This window comes from Chiloscyllium punctatum, chromosome 3, assembly GCF_047496795.1.
Source record: "Chiloscyllium punctatum isolate Juve2018m chromosome 3, sChiPun1.3, whole genome shotgun sequence".
NCBI classification, from domain to species: domain Eukaryota; kingdom Metazoa; phylum Chordata; class Chondrichthyes; order Orectolobiformes; family Hemiscylliidae; genus Chiloscyllium; species Chiloscyllium punctatum.
In genome coordinates this window covers 147,889,988-147,917,884 of record NC_092741.1, presented here as the reverse complement: position 1 = coordinate 147,917,884, position 27,897 = coordinate 147,889,988, and positions in this window count along the sequence as shown.

Here is a 27,897-nt window from a genome sequence, read left to right as displayed (position 1 = left end):
GAGAAACCCCTCTCCATGGTACTCAATCATTCCCTTTCTCCCACAGGAAAAGGTGGTACAGTGAACATAAGGAAACATCCTGTGTTGTTGCATTTCTTCATGAGTTATTTGCAAAACTCCATTTGAAAATCAAAGCTCTTTGCAATATTGTCTCGCAATGATTCCTTCTTCACAACAAAAAAAATTACACCTTTGAATTACAATTGTGGCTGATAAACTGTACCAGCACCAGCTGACAGCAACTTTCCACAGACAGGTCTAATTTATCCCAAGAACAAACTGCAAGCAGTTAATAAAGTTGACTTCAAAAATCCTGTAATACAGGACAGAATGGCCCTAATTGAAAATTCGCCTTGAGCATTCCAGCTTCAAGTGGTTATCACTGCTGCCTCATTGCGCCAGAGACCTGGGTTCAATTCCAGCTTCGGGCAACTGTCTGTGTAGAGTTTGCACATTCTCCCTCTGTCTGCATCGGTTTCCTCTGGGTGTTCCAGTTTTCCTCCCACAGTCCAAAGATATGCAAGTTACGTGAATTGGCCATGCTAAATTGCCAATAGTGTTCAGGGATGTGCAGGTTAGGTGCATTAGTCAGGAGTAATGTCGAGTAATAGGGGAGGGGAATGTGTTTGTGTGGGTTAGTCTTTGGAGGGTCAGTGTGGACCTGTTAGGCTGAATGGCCTGTTTTCACACTGTAGGGACTCTATGATTCTTTGATAAACCCCTTCCCCACTTCGAGATATAGCCACGATAGGGGCGACCAGTGTTGATCTGGAGCACACAAAGTCAGAAGTCACACGACACCAGGTTATCATCCAGGTGATGAAGGAGCAGCGCTTGAAAAGCTTGTGATTTCAAATAAACTTGGACTATAACCTGGTGTCATGTGACTTCTGATCTCCAGATATAGTCTCATGTTAATTATAATTAGCAGGAGCAAAGCTAAAAAAGCTTTAACACAAACACCACATTCATTTTTTAAAAAATAATTTGAAAAGATTAAAAATGGTTGTGTTAATAAAAAAACAGCAAAGTTGTAGTGTGGGGTTTTGAAGCTACCAATAATTGTCATAGAATTGCTCCCCTAATTAGTACACACGTAAAGGTCGAATTCCATTTTAGGCACTGAGTGGGCAACAAGCGAGCAAAGGAATCTGCTGACTGACTCATCTTGATGATTGCACATTAGTTAAAATTCAATTGATGAATTGTCAACAGTAAACAAGTGTAAACAGATCACTAGGAGGTGAATTCCTCTGACGCATTGTTCCATTTTTTAACGGTGCTCTCCTTTAACAAGGTTATGTTGACCTTGTTTTATTTCAAGTAGGGTTGTAAAGGCCGAGATGCCAACTTGTCTGGAAATAGTTACTTTAAATAGTGGCAAGGCAGTGGCCAGTTCTCCCAGTACAATTTTTTTTCTTGTTTGGTTTAGTTTTAGGAGGCAGTCAGAAACTGCTGATTACCTAGAGACAAAAAAACTGCAAATGCTGGAATCCAAAGTAGATAGCCAGGAGGCTGGAAGAACACAGCAAGACAGGTAGCGTCAGGAGGTGGGAAGTTAATGTTTCGGGTGTGACCTTTCTTCAGGATCTAGAGAAGCAGCTACAACGAAAAGAAACTCCATGCTCCAACAAGGGTCTTGCCTTAACTTTCTCTTTGAAAACCCATGCCTATAAGAACCTATGTTTGAATTTATCTTTTGCCAAAGGCATGTGTTTATGGGATGTTCCAGGGATTGGAACAGCTTTGTTAAGTTTTGTTATTGTGCTGGTTAGATTATCAATTAAGTTGTTATTCTAAATTCTGTTTTCTTCTGTTTGTCTTTCATCCGTAGTCTGTTTAGTTTAAAGCTGAGTGGTTTGACCAACTGCATCACTCCTGGAATATCCACATCTACCTAAAGAAAAGGAAGGTAGGCTCTGGGCTATGTTCTTAAAACATTTTGAGGGGGTCTGGCCTGGTCCATAACAATTTTTACTTCATCATCCTGACTTTTCCTCTGAAGGTCAAATATAGCTCCTGAGATTTCATTCCCTTCTGCGTTTGTGAAATGAACCACTCGAGCTCCTGTTGCCTTAGAACAGACTGGACATCTCACTTGGCCTTCTCGCTTCACTGCTATATTTGGCATTGAATTTACTGAATGGGTGTCGGGTGATAGCTTTGAGAAAACATTGCTGTGACCATGCCTTAGACTGGTATAGCTATAACAACAGTTTGCGCTTCTCCCTTAGATTTAAAAATGCATGGGTGTACCTACATGGATTTTACCCACCGTGAGTTCCCTCAGATATTGAGTGTCTATGTTGCAATCTTAAAGATTGCACAATCCGGCTATGCTATTGCTCTGAGTTTGCTGCATCTCTATGTTATCTTGAGGTAAGAGCAACTCTCTCTCTCACTTTCATTAATTATTCTAACTTCTTTATATATGCTATGATACACATTATGCTGAATACAGCTCACCACTATAACGTTTCTGCTTGACTCTTCTTCAAGCCTCGATCATGTCTCTTTGCTGATGTTTATTTATGTCATCATCATTAATATGTTTTTTTCCCTTTACATTTCAGTGATGGTGCTGGATAAGGCTGGAGTAGTTTCTAGGTTCCTGCTGTCAATGCTGTGAGAGCTATGTAGCAATGTTACAAATTGACACTTATTCACTGGATTTTCACCAATATCTAGTACAGCAGTAAAACAGGCTCACTGACATGGGTTTAGGGTTGTACTTTGAATACTGTGTGCAGCTTGAGTCCCTTGCCTAAGGAATATCTACTGATTGTAACAAGTTCAGCCAGGTGGATCTCATACAATATAAGTTCCCTCATTGAGGCTGTTAATCTGGTCTAATCACAGAGCCTTGGCTGACAGATGCAAACAGGAGTGTGAGAAGGGCTTATGCCCGAAACGTCGATTCTCCTGCTCCTTGGATGCTGCCTGATCTGCTGCACTTTTCCAGCAACACATTATTCAGCTCTGATCTCCAGCATCTGCAGTCCTCACCTTCTCCTAGGAGTGTGAGACAGCCTGGTCACTCTGAGAGCTGGCTCTGAAGGAGCTGGATCAATGTCAAGGACTCTCCCCATGTAAATAAAAGGTGACTTGGTGACAGGATTGCAGCCTCTATGGAATTATTTTAGAATACACTTGCCAGAAACACTAATTTACCTTCTGAGTTATTTGTTGCACATTCATGCAGCTTTCAGTGACTTATGAACAAGGACATTTAGGTCCCTTTGGACACTAACACTTTCCAATCTCTCACTTTAAAAGAATTACTGCACCTCCATTCCTCCTATCAAAATAGACAACCTCACACTTCTCCAATTATATTCCATTTGTCATGCTCTTATTCACTCAGCCTATCAAAATCATTCTTTAGGCCCCTTTGCATCCTCCTCACAACTCACTTCCCATCAAGTTCTATATCATTTGAAAAATTGGAAATAATTCAATTGGTCCCAACATCCAAATCATTTAACAAGATTGTGAAAAGGTGGGGCCCAAGTCATGCTCAATGTCCACTGGTACCCATTACCCTCAGAGTGACCTATTTATTCCTACTCTCTGCTCTCTGTGAATCAATCACCAAGCTGCAATGATGTGTTATCCCTAATACCCATTTATTCCTACTTCCTGATTTGTTTCCTAACCTTCTCTGTGTGAGATGTTATCAAAAGCCTTCCTAAAATCCAAATACACAACTTCCTCTTAACAAGCCCACTAGCGACATCCTCAGAAAAAGCTCTATCTGATTTGTCAAACAGGATTTACTTTTGCAAATCCATGTTGATTCTAGCCGATATTTTTTTTTCTAGGCATTCAGTAATCACATCTTATCTGACAGAATGCTCATCAACTTAGAGACTGCTCCTGCCCTCCCAAAGTTATTGAAAAAGCCTGATAGAAAAAGGCAGCAATGAAATGGCCATGGACACCAGGTCAGGGTATCCCCCTCAGCTTGGTGCTAGTTGAACCCTCCATTTTCATAAGCAGCACAGATGAAAATGAACTGTTTCTTTGCCCTGGGGACCATGATAACTGTGAACTAGCTAGCACTAGATTATTAGGCTTTATCTGGAAAATGATTGAAAATCCCAATGATCAAAGAGCCCTGAGCTAACTTCCTCTGGAACTTAAAGGACTACTGATTGATAGTGAGTAAGTTTTCCAGTATTCACTCTCTTGCTCCACAGACAGACCCTTCAAAAATTATAAACTGTCTGAGAAACACTGGGATCCAGAGCTACCTTCCAGTTTTCAAATTGCTCCCATGCCTGTTTCCACTCCACAGACAAGTCAAAGTCCTGTCCCTGCTACCAGCACTGTTATTCCAACTCCATCCAGATTTCTGTGTTCACATTTGCACAGCACTCCACAGGAAGATGATTTTGGAATTGGAAGAGGTGCTGATTGAATAGAAATCCGCGGAGGCTGAGGGGAGTAAGGGAGGAAGCTCCCTTTCATGGAGAAGAGGGTTGATCTGATTGAGTTACTTCAAATGTTTAATTGGTAGAGTAGATAGAGTCATAGAGATGTACAGCACAGAAACAGACCCTTTGGTCCAACTCGTCTATGCTGACCAGATATCCCAACCCAATCTGGTCCCACCTGCCAGCACCTGGCCCATACTCCTCCAAACTCTTCCTATTCATATACCCATCCAGATGCCTTTTGAATGCTGCAATTGTACCAGCCTCCACCACTTCCTCTGGCAGCTCATTCCATACATGTACCACCCTCTATCTGAAAACGTTGCCCCTTAGATCTCTTTTATATCTTTCCCCTCTCACCCTAAACCTATGCCCTCTAGTTCTGGACTCCCTGACCCCAGGGAAAAGACTTTGCCTATTTATCCTATCCATATCTCTCATAATTTTGTAAAACTCTATAAGGTCACCCCTCAGCCTCTGACGCTTCAGGGAAACCAGTCCCAGCCTATTTAACCTCTCTCTATACTCAAATCCTCCAATCCTGGCAATATCCTTGTAAATCTTTTCTGAACTCTTTCAAGTTTCACAACATCCTTCCGATAGGAAGGAGACTAGAATTGCACACAATATTCCAAAAGTGGCCTAACCAATGTCCTGTACAGACACAACATGACCTCCCAGCACCTGTACTCAATACTCTGACCAATAAAGGAAAGAATACCAAACGCCTTCTTCACTATCCCATCCACCTGCGACACCACCCTCAGAGAGCTGTGAACCTGCACTCCAAGGTCTCTTTTGTTCAGCAAAATGCCCTAGGACCTTACCATTAAGTGTATAAGTCCTACTAAGATTTGCTTTCCCAAAATTCATCACCTCATATTAATCTAAATTAAACTCAATCTGCCACTTCTCAGCCCATTGGCCCATCTGATCAAGATCCCATTGTAATCTGAGGTAACCTTCTTTGCTGTCCACTACACCTCCAATTTTGGTGTTATCTGCAAACTTACCAAGTATATCTCTTATGCTCGCATCCAAATTATTTATGTAAATGACAAAAAATTGTGGACCCAGCCACGGTCCTTGTGGCACTTCACTGGTTACAGGCCTCCAGTCTGAAAAACAACCATCCACCACCACCCTCTGTCTTCTACCTTTGAGCCAGTTCTGTATCTAAATGGCTAGTTCTCCCTGTATTCCATGAGAGCTAACCTTGCTCACCAGTCTTCCATGGGGAACCTGGTTGAATGCCTTACTGAAGTCCATATAGTCCATCCACTGCTCTGCCTTCAGTTATCCTCTTTGTTACTTCAAAAAATGCAGTCAAGTTTGTTAGACATGATTTCCCATGCACCAAGTCATGTTGACTGTTCCTAATCAGTCCTTGCCTTTCCAAGCACATCCTGTCCCTCGGGATTCCCTCCAACAACTTGCGCACCACCAACGTCAGGTTCATTAGTCTTTGGCTCTCTGTCTTGTCCTTACCACCTTGATTAAACAGTGGCACTACACTAGCCAGCCTCCAGTCTTCTGACATCTCACCTGTGACTATCGATGATACAACTATCTTGTACACCTGATCAGGTCCCGGGGATTTATCTACTTTTATGTGTTTCAAGACATCCAGCAATTCCTCCTCTGTAATATTGACATTTTTCAAGATGTCAGCATCTATTTCCCTACATTCTACATCTTCCACGTCCTTTTCCACAGGAAACACTGATGCAATATACTCATTTAGTATCTCCCCCATTTCCTGCAGCTCCACACAAAGGCCGCCTTGCTGATCTTTAAGTGCCCTATTCTCTCCCTAGTTACCCTTTTGTCATTGATGTATTTGTAAAAACCCTTTGGATTCTCCTTAACTCTATTTGCCAAAGCTATTTCATGTCCACTTTTTGCCCTCCTGATTTCCTTCTTAAGTATACTCCTACTGCATTTATACTCTTCTAAGGATTCACTCGATCTATCCTGTCTATACCTGACAAATGCTTCTTTCTTTTTCTTAACCAAATCCTCAATTTCTTTAGTCATCCATCATTCCCTACACCTACCAGCCTTTCCTTTCACCCTAACAGGAATATACTTTCTCTGGATTCTTGTTATCTCATTTCTGAAGGCTTCCCATTTTCCAGCTGTCCCTTTACCTGTTAACGTCTGCCCCAATCAGCTTTTGAAAGTTCTTGCCTAATTCCGTCAAAATTAGCCTTTCTCCGATTTAGAACTTCAACTTTTCGATCTGGTCTATCTTTTTTCATCACTATTTTAAAACTAATAGAATTCTGGTTGCTGGCCCCAAAGTGCTCCCCCACTGACACCTCAGTCACCTGCCCTGACTTATTTCCCAAGAGGAGGTCAAGTTTTGCACCTTCTCTAGTAGGTCCATACACATATTGAATCAGAAAATTTTCCTGTACATACTTAATAAATTCCTCTCCACCTAAACTCTTAACACTATGGCAATCCCAGTTTATGTTTGGAAAGTTGAAATCCCCAACCATAACCACCCTATTATTCTTATAGATAACTCAGATCTCCTTATAAATCTGTTTCTCAATTTCCCTCTGATCATTAGGGGGTCTGTAATATAATCCCAATTAGGTGGTCATCTCTTTTTTATTTCTCAGTTCAACCCAAATAACTTCCATGGATGTATTTCTGGGAATATCCTCCCTCAGCACAGCTGTAATGCTATCCTTTATCAAAAACACCACTCCCCCTCCTCCCTTGCCTCCCTTTCTATCCTTCCTGTAGCATTTGTATCCTGGAACATTAAGCTGCCAGTCCTGTCCATCCTGAGTCATGTTTCTGTAATTGCTATGATATCCCAGTCCCATGTTCCTAACCAAGCATTGAGTTCATCTGCCTTCCCTGTTAGGCCTCTTGCATTGAAATAAATGCAGTTTAATTTTCTGTCCTACCTTGTTCCTGCCTGCCCTGACTGTTTGACTCCATTCTTAACTGTACCAGTCTCAGATTGATCTCTTTCCTCACAATCTCCCTGGGTCCCACTCTGCCCCCACCCTAATAGTTTAAATCCTCCCGAGAAACTATAGCAAATCTCCCTGCCAGGATATTAGTCTCCTTCCAATTCAGGTGCTATCTGTCTTTCCTGTACATGTCACTTCTACCCCAGAAGAGATTCCAAAAATGCAAATCCTTCTCCCATACACCAGCTCCTCAGCCATGCATTCATCTGCTCTATCCTCCTATTGCTACCGTCACTAGCTCGTGGTACTGGAAGTAATCCAGATATTACTCCTCTTGAGGATCTCCTTTTTTAAATTCCTGCCTAACTTTCTATATTCTCCCATCTGAGTCGCATCCTTTTCCCTTCCTATGGTATTGGTTCCAATGTGTACAATGACCTCTTGCTGGCCCCTCTTCCCTTTGAGAACATTCTGTGCCCTCTCTGAGACATCCTTGCTCCTGGTACCAGGGAGGCAACACACCATTCTGTTTTTTTTGCTGCTGGCCACCAAGAACTTCTGTCTGTGCCTCGGACTAGAGAACTCCCTAACACAATTGATCTCTTGGAACCCGATGTACCCCTCATTGTATTAGAGCTATTCTCGATACCAGAAACTTGGCTGAACGTGCTCCATTTCCCAGATAATCCATCACCCCCTACATTTTCCAAAACAGCATACTTTTTTGAAATTGAGATAGCCACAGAAGGCTCCTGCACTACCTACCTATCTCTCTTACCTTTCCTGGACATAACCCATCTATGTGACTGCATCGTCAACTTTTCTCCCTTCCTATAACTGCCATCCATCACATCCCCTTGCTCTTGCAAATTCCTCATTGCCTCTAACTACCTCTCCAACCGATCCATTCAATCTGATAGGATTCGCAACCAATGGCATTTATTGCAGATATATTCCTCAGTAACACGTAAACGCTCCCTAAACTCCCATATCTGACAGGAAGAGCATATCACTCTACTAAAGGCCATTTTTTGCTTCTTTCAATCTGCAGACCCAGAACATAACACTGTCTTATTCCTCTACAAAACACTGCTCCAGGCTAACTTAATACTTATGGCTTATATTTTTAAGTTTAATCAAGAGACATATCTCAATAAAACATATATTCAAGAAAGAACCCACTCTACTCACTACTGCAGACTTACTGTAAGGATACATTTAACAATATTGACTTCTCTGTTTCTGTGCTGTGGCCTCTCCCAAACAGGTTCCTCCAAGATCACTGTGAATTTCACTGTTTTTAATTTTCCCAGATGCACTCCGAAGTCCAGCCATACATGAATTCAAACAGCAAAGGCAGGTTCACTGCCAAGTCAGTTAGCAGTGTGGGCCTCTTTCTCTTTCCCTCTCTCTCTATCTCCTGCACTGACTTCACCTCCTTCTTAAAAGTGCTGTTGTTTTTACTGTTTTTTTTCTTCAAAGTTTTAAAACAATACAACATATAAAACAGAAATTGCTGCTTCTGGATTTCGAGGAAATCACCTCCAACACCTAAAATACCTCAAAAAAAGAGCAACTTGTTGCAGGCAGAAATGTTGGGAAAGGGGGAAGTGCGATGAGACCTGGGTGTCTTTGTACACTACTCACAGAATGTAAGTATGCAGGTGGAGCAGGCAGTGAAGAAGACAGATGGTATATTGGCCTTTACTGCAAGAGGATTTGAGTACAGGATGTCTTGCTGCAATTTTACAGGACCTTGGTGAGACTACACCTGTAACATTGTATGCAGTTTTAGCCTTCTTATCTGGGGAAGGATGCTATGGTTATGGAGAATGAAAATTTACCAGCCTGATCCTGGGATGGCAGGAATGATGTATGAAGAGAGAATGGATCCTATAAAATTAAACCAATACAATTCTGACATGATTTGAATGGTTAAATGCCAGAAGGATATTCCTAATTATTAGGAAATCCAGAACCAGGGAGTACAGTCTAAGAGTATGTGTTTAGAACTGAAATGAGAAGAAATTTCTTCACCCACAGGGTGATGAGGCTGTGGAAATCTCTTGATGAAGGGCTTATGCCCGAAATCTTGATCCTCCTGCTCCTCAGATGCTGCCTGACCTGCTCTACTTTTCCAGCACCCCACTTTCGACTCTGATCTCCAGCATCTCTCTCCCTGTGGAAATCTCTGCCAGGGAAAGTAGCTGAGGCCAAAATATTGAATATTTTCAAGAAGTAGTTACATATAGTACTTAGGGCTAAAGGGATCAAAGGATATGGGGAGAAAGCAAGGAACAGGGAACTGAGTTGAATGATCAGCCATGATTATATGAATGGTGGAACAGGCTCAAGGGGCTGACTGGCCTCCTCCTGCCGCTATATTCTTTGTTTCTGTCTTCAGAATTGGGGAACAAAAGCAAATCTAGTTAGCGATATACAGGAGCAATTTATTCTTATACCTATGAGAAGTACTTCTTGATACAGTGAGTGCAACAGGATCCCAGCAAGGGTTTACAATCATCTCACGTACACGGGAATGCTCTGGAATGGTCGCAATTTTATCTTGTTCATCAAAATCAACATTTTATGAGGAAAGCATTTCATTTCCTTCTACATTCAGGTGCCATCAGGAAACCCTCTGGGCTTTATCTAGGCATACCTTCTTTTCTTCAGTTATATCCTGTTCATCATGTAAAATGAGAAAGGTGGCTAACAAGGGAAATTAAGGATAGTATTAGATCCAAGGAAGGGACATGCAAAGTTGATCAATAAAAGCAGCAGACCTGAGGAGTGGGGGCGGTTTACATTTCAGCGAAAGAAGACAAAAGAATTCATTAACAGGGAGAAAATCGAGCATGTGAGTAAGCCTGCAGGGAACATACAAACTGTAAAAGTTTCTACAGGTATGCGAAGAGATAAAAATCAGTGAAGCCAAATGCAGGTCCCTTTCAGTCAGAAACAGGCCAAGTTATAATAGGGACAAACACAACAGACCAATTAAATACATCCCTTGATTCACAAGGGAGGACATAAATAACATCCCAGAAATGTTAGGGAACAGAGGGTTTAGCAAAAGGAAGGAACTGAAGGAAATCAGCTTTAGTCAGAAAATGTTGTTGGGCAAGTTGATGGAGTTGAAGGTTGAAAAACCATCGGGGCTTAATCTACATTCCAGAGTACTTAAGAATTTGATGATAACTAAAGTAACTCCACAAGTTAAAAAGGAGCTAGAAAGAAAGCAAAGAACACCAGGCTAGTTAACAAAGAACACCAGGCTAGTTTTCATTATGAAACAATTAATAACAGAGTACTTGGAAAATAGTGATGTGCTCGGAAATCATGCTTTACAAATCTATTGAATTCTTCAAGGATGTAACTAGTAGAGTTGAGAAGAGGAAGCCTGTTGATGTGGTGTATTTGGACTTTCAGAGGGATTTCAATAAGGCCCTCACATAAGAAATGAGCATGCAAAATTACAGCACCTGGAATTGGGGCTAGTGTGCTGACATGAATAGAGAACTGGTTGGCACACAGGAAACAAAGAATAGGAATAAAGAGGTCTTCTTCTGAATGGCATCCAATGTCCAGTGAGTTATTGCAGGAATCAGTACTTGTATCCCAGCTATCCACAATATATATTATTGATCTAGATGAAGGAACTAAATGTAATATCTCCTAATTTGTAAATAACTCAATGCTGGGTAGGAGGGTGACCATGAGGTGAATGCAGAGATGCTTCAGTGTGATTTTGACCAGTTGAGTGAGTGGCAAGTACACAGTGCAATATAATGTTGATAAATGCGAGGATATGCATTATGGTAGCAAAAACATGAAGGCAGATTATTATCTAAATGGTGATAGATTGGGAAATAGGGAGGTGCAACAAGACCTGATGTCCTTATATACCAGTTGCTGAGAATGAGTATGCAGCCACAACAGGTGGTGAAGAAGGCAAATGGTGGGTTGGCTTTTGCAGCGATGCGATTCAAGTGCAAGAGTAGGGATGTCTTCCTGAAACTGTACATGGCTTTTCTAAGACCACAGCTGTATCCAGTTTTGATCTCCATTTCTGAAGAAGGATGTTCTGGCTAACAAGGGAGGGCAACAATGCTGGGTCCAGAGAAGGAGCAGGAGGAGTCACGGTGGGTTGGGTCTGGAGTGGGGAAGAGGGTCAAATCCAGAAGAGGTGAAGGGCAAAAGGTTCAGGGTCTGGGCGTGTAGATCCTGGGGTTATGGTGGGTTGAGAAGGTGTGGATGAGGTAAGTATGGGGTCAGTTGAACAGGTGTTGAGAAGGTGTGGATGAGGTAAGTATGGGGTCAGTTGAACAGCTACACAGGAGTTAGATTATATATTTTAAAGTCTAATTTCTCCTGAATAACTATTTACTCAATTTCATCATAACCTTCCAAATTCTCCAATTTATTTGGAGACCTTTGGAGGGTTCCAGGTGTAGAGGAATTGACCAGCAGAAATTTCAATTTCCCAGGCAATTTGTTCAGAGTTTGCTACAATGGGGATTCCACAGGATCGTAGGTAGCACAACCCCTACCTACATTGTAATAAGGACTGTCTGGCTTTTGGAAAATTCAGGCTAATGATTCATATACTTTATAGAGCAATGGGTGCACTAGCAATCCAAAGGCCCAATAGTCTGAGTACACAGGTTCGAGTCACACCAAGGCAGCTGGTGGAATCTTAATTAAATTCATATGAACTGGAATTGAGCAACAGTCTCAGTATTGGTGACTATGGAATGATCATCAATTGTTATAAAAATACATCCTGCTTACTAATCTCCTTAGGGGAAGAAATTTATCATTGTTACCCAGTCTGGCCTACATGTTTTGCTATAAATTCTGTGTCTTACAATTGTGTACTCCATAACCACCTGATGAAGGAGCAGTGCTCTGAAAGCTAGTGTTTCCAATTAATCCTGTTGGACTACAACCTGGTGTTGTGTGATTTTTAACTTTGTACACCCCAGTCCAAAACTGGCATCTCCAAATCATGACCTACATGTGACAGTTTTGCCTCTTAACTGAGCACAGCAAGCCACTAATTCAAGGACAGTTAGGAATGCATGGCAAATGTTGGTCTTTTTAGCATTAACTTCATAAAATAAATGCAAAAAATAGCTTGTCTGAAGTACAATGTCTATATCTGAACTTGCTTCAAATCCCATTCATCCATCATTCATATCCTAATGGACCCATGTTTCCTACTGTCACTGGCATGTCATATATCAACTTCCAGCTAATATATTTAGATATTAGACATTTAAAAGATTTTAAGATGACTGCCACAAGTCAGGTGATTTTTAGCATTTGGACTAAAAATAATGTCAAGTCTCCAGTGATTATCTCAACAAACATGAACATAGATGAGTGTACCTCACTGCTGTCTATGGGGATCACACACCTCATTATTTAACAACAGACTAATACTCTACAGACAATAGTTTCTCCAGACTGTCTGTCTTCTTCATTATGCACACAGGACAAAAGAGAAGATTGAAATTCGAAGGACACTGTCAACCTTCCATTTTATCAAAATGGCCATCCCTATGCCTAACTAGCCTGTGTGGGCTGAAGCAGTTTTGATCCAGTGACCATGTCATTCAAACTGGTTTCACAGATTGTGTCTTTATTATTCCAGGACCCATGGGAATTAGCAGTTACCATCTAATCTGAGAACCAGACTCTAAAATTAGCTGCAAATTATCAAGCAGCCAAAGTTTAAAGTTCACCTGAGAACCAATCAGCTGGATATTTGACTACTAGAAACTTGACTACCTGCTGTGATCCCTTCACTTTACAAGACTCTCAATACAACTTCAAATGATCAAATCTATTCAAGAAACCATTGGTCTGCCACAAGAAGGGCCAGGGATGATATGTCAGTGATTGAATTAACTGTAAAGCGTAAAACTGCACTTTGTTTTTGCTGTATGTAAATTTTACATTTGCATGTGCGGGTGAGTTAGACTGAGCGTGTAATATGTTAATTTAAGGCAAGTGTGTAGGAATAAATAGCCTTCATTTTAAACTCATGAATGTTTGCTGCTGAATTATTCAGATAGAAAACACCTTCCAAGTGTAAAAACTGCACACCTCTTTCCATCGAGAACATTCTGATTTGGGGCAGTAAAAGGGTACATAGACTTTTCATCACTCCATAATTCTGTAGTTTTTCATAATATTTTGTTCAAATTTGTCTCCTATTTGTGTAAACCAATACCCATTGACTCCAGGAGTATTGTATTTTAAATGATTTTTTTAAAAAATGGACAATAACACAGTTAGTCCAGCTTTCTGACCTCTACTTCATAGAATCATAAAAGATGTTTGTTGTATAGCTATTGTAACTATTGGTAAACTTCATGGTTTAAATGAGCACTGATCCCTGTGTGAAATATTACTACTAATTTGATCTATTCCAAATAATGAGCAAGTGTGATATTCTCACTTTATCACTGATAATCAATTACTACTATATTTTATTTATGTTGGAAAGTCGAGACTTGTGCTGTGAAATATATCCTTAGTGCTTGACTTTCTCATTCCACTTTCTGATAACTGCTCCAAATTCTATCAGTAAAGTTAATCAACATATAGATTGAAAATTGATCACAGCATCTGAAGTAAAGAGATATCATTACAGGCCACAAACTTCAGCTGTGTTTTACTTTGCTTGTATCTTCATCTTGTGGTGATTGATGCATCATTGGTATTTAGAGTGCTTTGAAGTATCTTTTAAGCCTGAAATGTCACTTTTAGTTAATGTAGGGGAACCACCAACTGCTCTTTCAGTAAGAGACTCTTGATAATGTACTAACATAAAAATTAATTGAAAATCCAAAGCAATATAAAAAGTAACTTACTGAAATTGAAGTCCTGATGCAGTATATTTTTGAGAAATTCATGTCAAGCATGATTGTGTGATAAAATCTGGAGTTAAAAATTCTATGGCCCCAGGAGATGGACACAGGGACTGTGATGTGAGATTCACTTATAGTCATTCAGTTAACTTAGTTGCAATGCAGAGTAATACCAACAGCACGGTTTCTGTTCCTGGTCTGGCTCAAGTTACTAAAAAGGATTCTCCATCTTAGCCTCTCCCCTTGCCTGAGGTGTGGTAACCCTCAGGTTAAACCACCACCAGTTATCTTTCTCTAATGACAGAGCAACCCTACGACAACATCACCCTTACCTTTGTTTTATTCAGGTAACACAGAAGACTTTAGATTTCATGCTAATGTATATGACAATGGCTTGTAGCTAGGTATTAAACACTCTTTGAGTGGCTATGTGCCAGACTTATGGCACTGAGCACCTCTTAAAGTGGGAAATGTATTCTCACTGTAATAGATTATGGAAGTTGTCACTTAGTGCTGACACATAAAAAGGGTGAAGATGGCACCACACGGCAGAAAGAAAGCTCACAGATTTTTTTGATCCAGCATTGGAGGTGTTGGTGCAGAACATGTCAAGGAAAAGCAACATCCTCTACCGTCAAGACACCCAGAGGCACTCAAGACAAGTGATTGGAAGGGTGTGGGTGGCTATAGGAAACAATGTAAACAGAGTTGCCCAGAGCCCCTTATTGGAGTAGCACAAGAACCTTAATAATCTCACAGAGAGTCATAGAGTCATGAAGATGTATGACATGGAAGCAGATCCTTCAGTCCAACTCATCATGCTGACCAACTAGCATTTGGCCCCTTCCCTCTAAACCATTCCTGTTCAACATGAGGGAACAAGTTTGATGAATTCATCCTCAAATACCATTTCCCTACAAGTGAACTACCAACCTCTCACATCATTACATTCTCTAATGAGGAGGGTCCGGTGTTGGACTGGGTGGACAAAGTTAAAAACCACACAATACCTAGAGTCCAATAGGTTTAGTTGGAAGTACAAGCTCTCAGAGCGTTGCTCCTTCATCAGGTGGCTAGTGGGGCAGGATCTTTCTATTTTGTTCAAAAAAAAAGATCTGCAGGCAGTCAATCCATGTGACATTTTATAAATTCCTACTTTGTAAGTAGAACCAGTCTGACTTCTTATTGGAATACATACAGACGCTAACCTCACATCTTTAATGCATTTTCTGAGCTGAGATGTCACCACCCCCACGCTGATTGATGATGTCACTTTCGCCTCCATCATGGCCACTCCCACAACCACTTCCACCCCTCACAATTCCTCATGCATCACACCTGACATCACTTCTGCCCTTCACATCATCGCTGATGCCACATGCTCAGTGACTCCCGCCACCCCTACTGCCATGATCACCACCACTTCCGCCTCCACCAGCTCCACTCACCTGCATTCTGCTGACACGCCCCCCACAGACCCCACTGTCACAACCCCACCCCCCAGAACCCCAAGGGGAACACTACCCCTGCTCATGACTCCACCCCCATTCCCCCCACCATCACCCCCACTCCAGTTACAGGTTCCGCCCCCACTCCCAGCTCTACACCCACACTAGATCCCAGCTCCCAGCCCTGCCGAGTTTTCACCATCCCCCAGACCTCCCCCTCACTGAGGACGAACGATCAGTCCTCAGCAAAGGACTCACCTTCATCCCCCTCTGTCCACGCATCAATGAATTTAATACATGCCGTGATGTTGAACAATTCTTCCGTCGCCTCCGCCTCCGAGCTTACTTTCACAATCAGGACTCCCGCCCACCTTCCGAGGACCCCTTCGCCCACCTCTAACACAGTGCATCCACCTGGACACCCCGCACTAGCCTATTACCTGCCCTCGATCTCTTCATTTCCAACTGCCGCCGGGACATTAACCGCCTCAACCTGTCTACCTCCCTCCCCCACTCCAACCTCTCACCCTCACAATGCGCAGCCCTCCAATCCCTCTGCTCCAATCCTAACCTCACCATCAAGCCAGCGGATAAAGGAGGCACAGTGGTAGTCTGGTGCACTGACCTCTACACCGCCGAAGCCAAACGTCAACTCGAGGACACCTCTTCCTACTGCCCCCTCGACCATGACCCCACCCCCCATCACCAAACCATCATCTCCCAGACCATACAGAACGTCATCACCTCAGGAGATCTCCCACCCACAGCTTCCAACCTCATAGTCCGGGAACCCCGCACTGCCCGGTTCTACCTCCTTCCCAAGACCCACAAGCCTGACCACCCTGGCCGACCCATTGTCTCAGCATGCTCCTGCCCCACTGAACTCATCTCTACCTACCTCGACACTGTCCTATCCCCCCTAGTCCAGGAACTCCCCACATATGTTCGAGACACCACCCATGCCCTCCACCTCCTCCAAGAATTCCGTTTCCCTGGCCCCCAACGCCTCATCTTCACCATGGATATCCAATTCCTCTACACCTCCATCCGCCATGACCAGGGCCTCCAAGCTCTCCATTTTTTCCTCTCCCGACGTCCCCAACAGTACCCTTCCACCAACACTCTCATTCGTTTGGCCGAACTGGTCCTCACCCTTAACAATTTCTCCTTTGAATCCTCCCACTTCCTCCAGACCTAAGGGGTAGCATTGGGCACACATATGGGCCCCAGCTATGCCTGTCTCTTTGTTGGCTATGTAGAGCAGTTGATCTTCCGTAATTACACCGGCACCACTCCCCACCTCTTCCTCCGCTACATTGATGACTGCATTGGCACCACCTCATGCTCCCGCGAGGAGGTTGAGCAATTCATCAACTTCACCAACACATTCCACCCTGACCTTAAATTTACCTGGACCATCTCTGACACCTCCCTCCCCTTCCTGGACCTCTCCATCTCCATTAATGACGACCGACTTGACACTGACATTTTTTACAAACCCACCGACTCCCACAGCTACCTGGATTACACCTCTTCCCACCCTACCTCTTGCAAAAATGCCATACCGTATTCCCAATTCCTCCGCCTCTGCCGGATCTGCTCCCAGGAGTACCAGTTCCACCACAGAACACACCAGATGGCCTCCTTCTTTAGAGACTGCAATTTTTCTTCCCACGTAGTTAAAGATGCCCTCCAACGCATCTCGTCTACATCCCGCACCTCCGCCCTCAGACCCCACCCCTCCAACTGTAACAAGGACAGAACGCCCCTGGTGCTCACCTTCCACCCTACCAACCTTCACATAAACCAAATCATCCGCCGACATTTCTGCCACCTCCAAACAGACCCCACTACCAGGGATATATTTCCCTCCCCACCCCTTTCCGCCTTCCGCAAAGACCATTCCCTCCGCGACTACCTGGTCAGGTCCACACCCCCCTATGACCCACCCTCCAATCCTGGCACTTTCCCCTGCCACCGCAGGAACTGTAAAGCTTGCGCCCACACCTCCTCCCTCACCTCTATCCAAGGCCCTAAAGGAGCCTTCCACATCCATCAAAGTTTTACTTGCACATCCACTAATATCATTTATTGTATCCGTTGCTCCTGATGCGGTCTCCTCTACACTGGGAGACTGGACGCCTCCTAGCAGAGCGCTTTAGGGAACATCTCCGGGACACCCGCACCAATCAACCACACCGCCCCGTGGCCCAACATTTCAACTCCCCCTCCCACTCTGCCGAGGGCATGGAGGTCCTGGGCCTCCTTCACCGCCGCTCCCTCACCACCAGACACCTGGAGGAAGAATGCCTCATCTTCCGCCTCGGAACACTTCAACCCCAGGGCATCAGTGTGGACTTCAACAGTTTCCTCATTTCCCCTTCCCCCACCTCACCCTAGTTCTAAACTTCCAGCTCAGTAACTGTCCCCATGACTTGTCCGGACTTGTCCTACCTGCCTATCTTCTTTTCCACCTATCCACTCCACCCTCTCCTCCTTGACCTATCACCTTCATCCCCTCCCCCACTCACCCATTGTACTCTATGCTACTTTCTCCCCAGCCCCACTCTCCTCTAGCTTATCTCTCCATGCTTCAGGCTCACTGCCTTTATTCCTGATGAAGGGCTTTTGCCCGAAACGTCGATTTCGAAGCTACTTGGATGCTGCTTGAACTGCTGTGCTCTTCCAGCACCACTAATCCAGAACCATTTTTAAAACCTTAAGTTATCTCAGGAATATGACTTGAAAGTAGTTCTGGGATTTACATATTAATGCATCGAAACCTGCAACCCATTCTAAAAGATGAAAGATTTCACAGCAATCTAGGTTTGTTCAATCTATCATATCAGTTGCATGACTCTATGATCTTGTGCTATAACTACTGTGTCTTATGATCCTGCTGCACTAGCTGACGAAGGAGCAGTGCTCTGAAAGTGAGTACTTCCAAATAAACCTTTTGGACTGTAACCTGATGTTGTGTGATTTTTAACATTGTTTAACTCAGCATACATTGTTCACTTCATTCCTGATGAAGGGCTTTTGCCCGAAACGTCAATTTTACTGCTCCTCGGATGCTGCCTGACCTGCTGTGCTTTTCCAGCACCACTCGAATCTATACATTGTTTACTTACCAGCACTTCTCAATCAATTGCAATGTTTATCTCACATTCCATGTGTTACCTCACCTTCACACAGTGAGCCCTGCTCCTAGCGTTTCTCAGCTCACACCCATTGCCAGCTTCACACTCACAGGCACATCACCCAAACTTGGCATTGTCTACCACTGATGTCACGATCCACTTGGGAAAGCAGAATAATACTTGAACCCCAATACTTTCAGGAGCATCACACAAGCTGAAGATTCATTCACGTTGCTCAAAGTCCCAGCTGTGGCGATGATATATTTTAAATATATACATGTTCGTAGCTATGCTAATTAGCACACTCTGTTTTATATACATTCAAGTGATATCAAGGAAAATATGCCTGCCTGCTCTCACCTCCATGGTGGCTAACATAATTTGAGCTGCCTTAACTGAGGGCATGGTCAACAGTAGAGGTAGAACCATTGAAGATTGTTGTATCAGGTCAGAGAGAGACATACAGCACAGAAACAGATCCTTCGACCCACCTTGTCTGTTCTGATCAGGTTTCCTACACTGAAACAGTCCTACTTGCCTGCATTTGGCCTATATCCCTTTAAACCTTTTTGAAATGACTGTGCAGAGGCCGGTATCCCATTACCAAGTCACCCTTTATTTACATGTGCACAGTTCATGGACTGACAGCCAGTCCCTTGAGTGATGATACTCTGTGAATGAGTCAATGAGATCCACCTGGCCCTTATTCCAATGATTACACTTTCCTATCGATGTAACTGTCCAAATGTCTTTTAAATGTTGTAATTGTACCAGCCTCCACCACTGCTTCCATACATGCACCACCCTCTGTGTGAAACAATTACTCCTTAAGTCCCTTTTAAATCTTTCACACTCACCTTAACCTTTGGTTTTGGACTCCCCTATCCTGGGAAAAAGACCTTTGCTATTTACTTTACCCATGCCCCTCATGATTGTATAAACCTCTGTAAGGTCACCCCTCATCCTTCAATGCTCCCTGAAACAAAGTCCTAACCTATCCAGCCTTTCCTTGTAACTCAAACCTACTAGTCCCAATATCATCCTTGTAAATCTTTTTTTGCATATGTTCCAGTTTAATAACATCCTTCCAACAGCAGGTTCCTTTGTAAACTATGTTCTCACATCTCACCTCCACCAGTTCCATCTGAACATTTCTCTCTGCATCCCTTCCCTTGTACTTTTATTCTTTTAGATCTTTCACAACGTTCACCTGATCAGGCAGTGGTGAGGGATCCTGAAGGCTCAGTCAGAGGAGAGGGCACTGATGATGAAGAGATGCCATCCCTCAGCCTTACTCAGATCAACATATGGTGCGGTCATGTCAGGGTGAAAGATCAAGTGAGGGCCAGCTGTCTGGAAGGTGGGGTCACAAACAAGTTCTTCTGCAAAGACTCAGTGAAGACCCCACTGTAGCAGGCTGACAGACGTGCCCCAAGGAACATTAGGTGCTTTCAGAGGTCTATCTCGGCTGTTACAGTCAAGGAGTGAGCACCTGCTTTAGCTGAGCACAGAGCTTTGTATGGAGTGAGTATGGAGTACAACCTCCCCACACTTGGCAGTGGTGTTCAACTCCAAAGTTACAAAACCTGCCGGCCAACCTCGACTTTCACTGCAGCATTAAATAAAACTACCTGACATGAGTTTATGACCGTGGTCATTGTAGTGATTGGAATGAGGGCCAGGTGGATCTCATTAATGATGAAGTCCTTGATTGGGGTTGTTAACCTGGGCCAATCAGGGAGCCCTGGCTGACAGATATGATCATGAGATCCAGAGAGTCTCCTCACTCTAGGTACAGGCTCCGAGCTGGCTGGTCAGAGTCCATGTAGGTTGCACGTGTAAATAAAGGGTGACAGGATACCGGCCTCTGTGCACCTACATCAGTCATGACCTCTTAGCTGCACCACGGGACATACAGAGTCTCAGAGCAATGCAACATTCTGTGCTGCCCCAGCAGCATGCCAATAACTTGGCGGAACACACAGCTCTGTCCTCCTCAGGATGATAATGCTTGAGTACCCACCTATTGCTGCCACTCCACCAATGCCTCCGCTGTCGCTTGTCAAACAACCAACCCAGAATGTTCATGACTGTCTGGCTTGACCCAATCGAAAAATAGGTCTACTGGACCCAGAGCAGCTTAAGACCATCTAACAAAGCTGTCAACAGACTCTCCCAGAGAAAGTCTACACTTTTCCACCAGTCGCACTGTAATCATTGAGGTGGCACACTGTGGCAGCACTCAATCAGGCCGGGGCACCACAAGAGGCACTAAGTGAATGCGTAAGGATGATCAATTGATGTTTTGAATGGAATGTTGGATACTTTGATTGAAAAGGATGGAATGGAATCATTGTCTTTTAGCGTGTAGGCCATGAGGAAAAGGTGGTGGTTTGTCAAAGACAACGTTGGGTGGCACAGTGGTTCAGTGGTTAGCGCTGCTGTCTCATTGCATCATGGGACCTGGGTTCAATTCCACCTTTGGGCAACTGTCTGTGTGGATTTTGCACGTTCTCCTCGTGTCTGTGTGGGTTTCCTCCCACTGTCCAAAGATGTGCGGGTTTGGTGGCTTGGCTGTGCTAAACTGCCCATAATGTCCAGGGTCTGTGCAAGTTAGGTGGGCTAGCCTTAGGAAATGCAGGGTTACAGGGATAGTGCAGCGGGAGTTGGTCTGGATGGGATGCCCTTCGCAGTTGATGTGGACTCGCTGGGCAAATGGCTTGCTTCCACACTGTATGGATTCTATGATTCTAAGAGGCATGACTGTTGTACAGTGAGCAGTTGAAGTGTGTTTAGTGGAAATTGTGCCCAATGAAATGGTTATAAACAGCCCATGAAAATGGACATGTTGTCTGCTTCCATCCTTTCTCTGCATCATCATCTCCTCCTCTTCCTTTTCCAACTTCTGAAGTTTTTGTCATATTCCTTTTGGCAAGCGTTGCAGCAGACCACTATGGATTGGGACCCTTGGTCCATTGATAAGGGGCCTCCAACAGAGTACATGAGGCAGTGAAACTGCTGTCACAGCTCTGGCTGTAGGGTGCAGTCATACAATAGAAGGCCTTCCTCACACAGGTGCCTGGTCTGTGTGCTGACTGAAAGATTGATGGAACAGCAAACTGCAGATCCCTGACTGCTGCCAGGCATTTATCAGTCTGATGCACTGAGCATGGGTGGATGCCAACTGCATGCTAAATGTGAGAGAATCTTTGCAAAACAATGTGCATACAGTTGATGGGACGGCTGTTGCCTTCACAAGATCACATGCAATCTCCACCCACTTCTCTTTATTGAGAGAAAACTTAATGAGAACATCATTCATGCATTTTTGACTCAGCTACATTGAAAGAATTATTTTAGTTTATAGTTCCAAATAAGGATGCATTGCAGGGGAACTCACATGTGGTCGTATTTACCTATTTACCTTCTGCCGTTGACCTTCGAGGTGGTAAGAGTCAATGATGAGAAGAATGTTGTCATGTGAACCCTACATTCCTTTGCCTTCATACTGTACATTCTTCCTTTCAGATACTCTTTAAAACCTAACACTTTGATCAAGGCTTTTGGATAGTGTAGAAATTTCTCCCTGGTTTACATTGACGCTAGTCTGAGAATCATAGATTCATAGAATCACTACAATGTGGAAGCAGGCCATTCGGCCCATTACGTCAACACTGATCCTCCAAAGAGCACCCCACTCAGACCCACTCCCCCACTGAATCTCTGTACCCTGCATATCCTATGGCTAATCCATCTATCTTATACATCTCTGGAAACTACGGGCAATTTAGCATGGCCAGTCCACATAACTTGCACACCTTTGGACTGTGGGAGGAAACCAGAGCACCCAGAGACATGGGGAGAATGTGCAAGACAGTTGCCCAAGGGTAGTCTTTCTGAGACCCTCTGATGCCTCATTCAGTCGAATGTAGCCTTGATGTCAAGGGCTGTTACTAACACCTCAGCTCTGAAATTCAGCTTTTTTGTCCATGCTTGTACTAAGGCTGTAACAAAACGTCAGGAGCTGAGTGGCCCTGGCAAAACTCAAACTGAGCCTTTGTGAGCAGGTTACTGATGAAGAGGTGGAGCCTGATAGCACTGTTGATGTTACCTTCCATCAATTTACTGCTGATCAAAGCAGACTGATGGAGTGCTAACAGGCCGGGGTTGGATTGGTCCTGCGTTTTATGTACAGACATACCTGGGCATCTTTACATATTATTGTGTAGATACCCAATTTGTATCTGTATTTGAAAAGCATGTTTGGTGGCAAGTTCTGGAGAACAAGTCTTTGATATGGGCAGCACAGTGACTCAGTGGTTAGCAATACTGCCTCACAGCACCAGGGACCTGGTTTCAATTCCAGCCCCAGGCGACAGTCGGTGTGGAGTTTGCACATTCTCTCTGCATCTGTGTGGGTTTCACTGGGTGCTCCAGTTTTCTCCCACAGTCCAAAGATGTGCAGGTTAGGTGGATTGGCCATGCTAAATTGCCTATAGTGTTCAGGGAGTTCTAGGTTAGGTGCATTAGTCAGGGATAAATATAGGGTGGGGGAATAGGTCTGGGAAAGTTACTCTTTGGAAGGTTGGTGTGGACTTGTTGGGCTGAAGGGTCTGTTTCCACACCTTAGGGATTCTATACTATAGCCCATACAGGACCCATAGCTTTTGCAATATCCAGTGTCTCCAATTGCTTCTTGACCTCATGGAGAGTGAATCAAATGGGCTGAAGACTGGTATCTTTGGATTGGACTGGTATCAGAGGACTTCTACAAGAGGCTGAGATGGATCCTCCACTCAGCACTTCTGGCTGAAGGTTGCTATGATTGCTTCAGCCTCATCTTTTCCAGTGATTTACTCCATCATTGAGGGAGGAGATATTGTTGGAGCTTCCCCCTACAGTGAGATGTTTAATGTTCCACTGGAAATTGGAATGGTTGTGACAGGTGTGCAGAGCTTAGACGTGATCAGTTGCTTGTGGGGATCATTAGCCCCATTTATCACTTGCTGCTTATGCTGTTTGATGTACAAGTAGTTGCCTGTCGCTGTCCTGGCATGCCCTCCTGTACTTTCCATTGAACCAAAGTTGTTCACCTGGCTTGATGGTAAAGATTGAGTGGGGGATATGCCAGGCCATGAGGATGCAGATTGCATTTGATCACAATTCTACTGTTGTTGATGGCCCACAGCACCTCATGGATGCCCAGTCTTGAGTTGCTAGGTCTGTTCAAAGTCTGTCCCATACAGCTTGATGGTGGTGCCATACAAGGAGAAAGTGAGGACTGCAGATCAGAGCTGAAAATGCGTTGCTGGAAAAGCGCAGCAGGTCAGGCAGCATCCAAGGAGCAGGAGAATCGACGTTTCGGGCATGACCCCTTCTCCTGCTCCTTGGATGCTGCCTGACCTGCTGCGCTTTTCCAGCAACACATTTTCAGCGGTGATGCCATACAACTCAATGGAGGGTATCCTCAAAGTGAAGATGGGACTTTGTCTCTCAGTACTGAGCAGTGGTCACTTTTACTAAGACTGACATGGATAAGTGTGGGTGAGAATGAGGTGAAGTATGTTTCTCCACTTGTTCATTCCCTCACCATTTCTCACAAATTCAGTCTAGCAGCTGTGTAACTTAGGACCCAACCAACTGGGTCCCTCACCCAGAGTACACTGTGCACCCTAGCCCCCTCAATGTAATCCCCAAGTGGTGTTCAACGTGGAAGATACACTGATTCATCAACTGAGGACAGTGCAGCAGGGGATAGCCATCTTACCTATTATATAGGGGCAGCATGGTGGCTCAGTAGTTAGCACTGCTACCTCACGCTGCCAGGGACCCGCGTTCGATTCTGGCCTCGGACTACTGTGTAAACATTCTCTCCATGTCTGCTTGGGTTTCCTTCGGGTGATCCGGTTTCCTCCCACAATCCAAAGATGTGCAGTTTAGATGAATTGGCCATGCTAAATTACCCATTGGTCAATGGTAAATATAGGGTAGGGGAATGGGTTTGGGTGGGTTACTCTTTGAAGGATCGGTGTGGACTTGTTGGGCTGAAGGGCCTGTTTCCACACTGTAGGGGTTCTGTAAAATGTAATATTTTTACGTGTCTTATTGGCATAGTTTTGTAATTCACTGTAAAACACTCTATGATGTTTCTGATTTTATTGAACTCCCTATTTCCGGCATTTACAGTCTCTTCATCTCTCTAATACTGCAGTAGATGGGGAACTGAGAGACCTTAGGCCTGTTACCTCATTCCAAGTTGAAAAGACCACACGCATATGAATTCATATCAGTGACCTATACAGCGACATGCACTCTGTTTGCCCTGCTCTGAGACTGGTTGCAAGACTTGGCTGAGTTCTGTGATCATCTCCTTGATAAAGTACTGTCGATGTACCTAGCTGGCTCAGGGCTAAGGAAAAGAAGTGCTCCCTGAAATTCTGAGGTCGGTGAAGCTTCCATCTGATAGCCCATGCATTAACCAAGATGTTACCTGACATGAGTCACCACCATGTTTAGTTCCTGAACAGCACCTCAATACTGCAGTATGGAGTCAAGTCATGTGGCTGCTGTGTTGAATGCAACAACTCTTATTGATTTTTCAGTAGCAATAGGGTTTTGTTGTATTGTTTAAGTTACTTATTGGAAGAGTCAAATTGCATATTAGATACATCAAGCCACGAGAAAATCTTTGACTCATAATGAGTAATATGGGACAATGGAAACACACCAGAAATAGGTCAATTTAATGATTTCTTTTGGGACCACTGAAAGAAGTTTATAGCTCCAAATTAATAAAAGACTTATGAATCAAGTGCCTCTCCAGCAAAGACAATATAATTCAAATACAAATGAAGCAATTAGAATCAAAATTAGTTGACTAAATTGTGACCCTGAAACTCTTCTTTTGGTTTCCAAACTAAATTACAATGAGGAAACTTCCCTAGAAATTGCAGTTCACATATTTATTTAGAAAAGTTGGAAATTAAAATGAAGAGATTTAATTTTCAACGTTTACAAACTTTTATGGAAAAATTGTGCAATTACACCTCACAATTTCACCGCTTGCCAGCTATTTGTAATAATTTAATTGAATGTATTGCTTCTGAAACCACACAGAGCCCTATATAACAGTGTATAATTTCATAATATTTGCAGCATTGTATAATTGAATTTTCCCCATTTTCTGGGGCAGGTATAAATGTACATGCTATTCTATGCCACCCTCCTCTTCATCATTCCACTGAGAAATAAGGATGCTTTTTGGAGGGAGGGTCAGTAGAGGGCTCGATGGGCCGAATGACCACTTTCCACACTGTAGAGGTTCTGTGATACAGGCTTTAATAATATGCTGATCAAGGACTTAATGCTGGCATTTCATTCTCCTGTATACAATAGCCTCAGATGTATTTGATAACCACTAACTGAATGTTTGATGTGTACAAAGAAATTATTGACAACAAGACAATGACCATCTGCTTGACCATTTACACTAAAACAGTTAATCAAGGTGCCCTTTGCTGAACGATTAACAAACAGCAAAAACGTAGCAACTTCTTTTGGTAGTTTGTAAATTTTAGAACTTACAACATGCAGCATCTTTCCAATGTCACACATGATCACAGGTAAGACTGAAGTGATGTAACTTGCTTTGACATCCCCTATTCCATGAAAAACCGCTCCCCACTGGGAGTGCAAGATCACTCTATTGCTCCTTTCTTTTCCAAAATAAAAATAGTTTGGTTTCACCAGCTTCTCCTTGCTTTCTTCTCTGCTTCTAAATCATTTTGCTGTCTGTTTGTATCTCTTCCCTTTAAAGCATGGTGATTCGCACAGTCTGTCAGTCATGACAGCACTAACTTTATAGCACGTGGCGTTCTTGTATTGCCACAGTGACTGAAGTACAAAAGCACTCCATTGCCTGGAAAGTTGGGACACACTGAGGTGGTTAAAGGCACCATATTATGTATATTGTCTCTTTCCTGTTTACGGTCCTAATTGTTATTCCATACCGCAACATGTCTTAAATAACAGCTCAGCTTTTACTCGGTCATGTTTGGCTTCTTCTCTTGTCCTCTGCTCAAACGTAGGTTCAAACTAAAGCAGCACAGCCTCCACTCCAGCCAAAATAAGGATTGGATCCGGTGCACCGATCTGATCCACACGGGTTGTTTGGCCAACTCAGCCAAATGAAGTCCCCCTACCCTCAGGAGTCCTTAGTACTCTGGCAATGCTAACTTTACGTGTGTCTGGAGCAATGGATTGTGATAGTAGAGGTTCCAATTTCTTTCCATCAGTTGGCTGACCAAGTGTCTCTCTTACTGCCTGCCGTTGAGTGTTCAAAAGATTATCAGCTTGATACTAATCTTATTAGCTGTATTCTGATTGCCACCTGAAATCAACTGCAGGAGTGAGATTATGAACCAGAAACTTCTAACTCACAGGTCAGGTTTTTACCTGTATTTCATGTCTTTCCTCCTGCATTGAATTCAATAACAGTGAGCTTGGTTTTGTTATCATTTTGTTACTTTAACTATCAATTGCTATCCCTTTACATTACTCAAAACAAACTTTCCTGTGAGTTTCATCTCCCCAAATGTTATCCTTTACTGCTGACCACCCCATTTCTTAATTTAATTCCGCAAAAGTGAAAATTTTGATTTCTTCATCTAGATCAATGCTGAGGAGAGGGTTGGATTTTAATTTGCATTTTATGCTGTGAGCAGCCTGGAGCTGGTAGGCCTGAAAGTAAGTCAAGCATTTTAACTGAGCCAGCTCATTTTTCACTCCTGGTGGCTCTCTCAGTGAGTATGAACAGGAAGTGATGATGAACTGCATGATGTAGTCTCTACCCTAGAATTTAAAGGTACAATCCAAACAACACCAGTTGACAAACCCATCAGAACCGAGGAAGAGGTTGAGATGGACAGAGGTTGCGATTAGTTTTGCAGATCCCCTTGCTGGGTATGCGTTTGGGGCTTTTTCAGGAATTGGAGGTACCCACATGTTTCTAAGCAACGAGAGGGTGGTGTTTGCTGCTGTTACAAAGAAGACATGGGGGT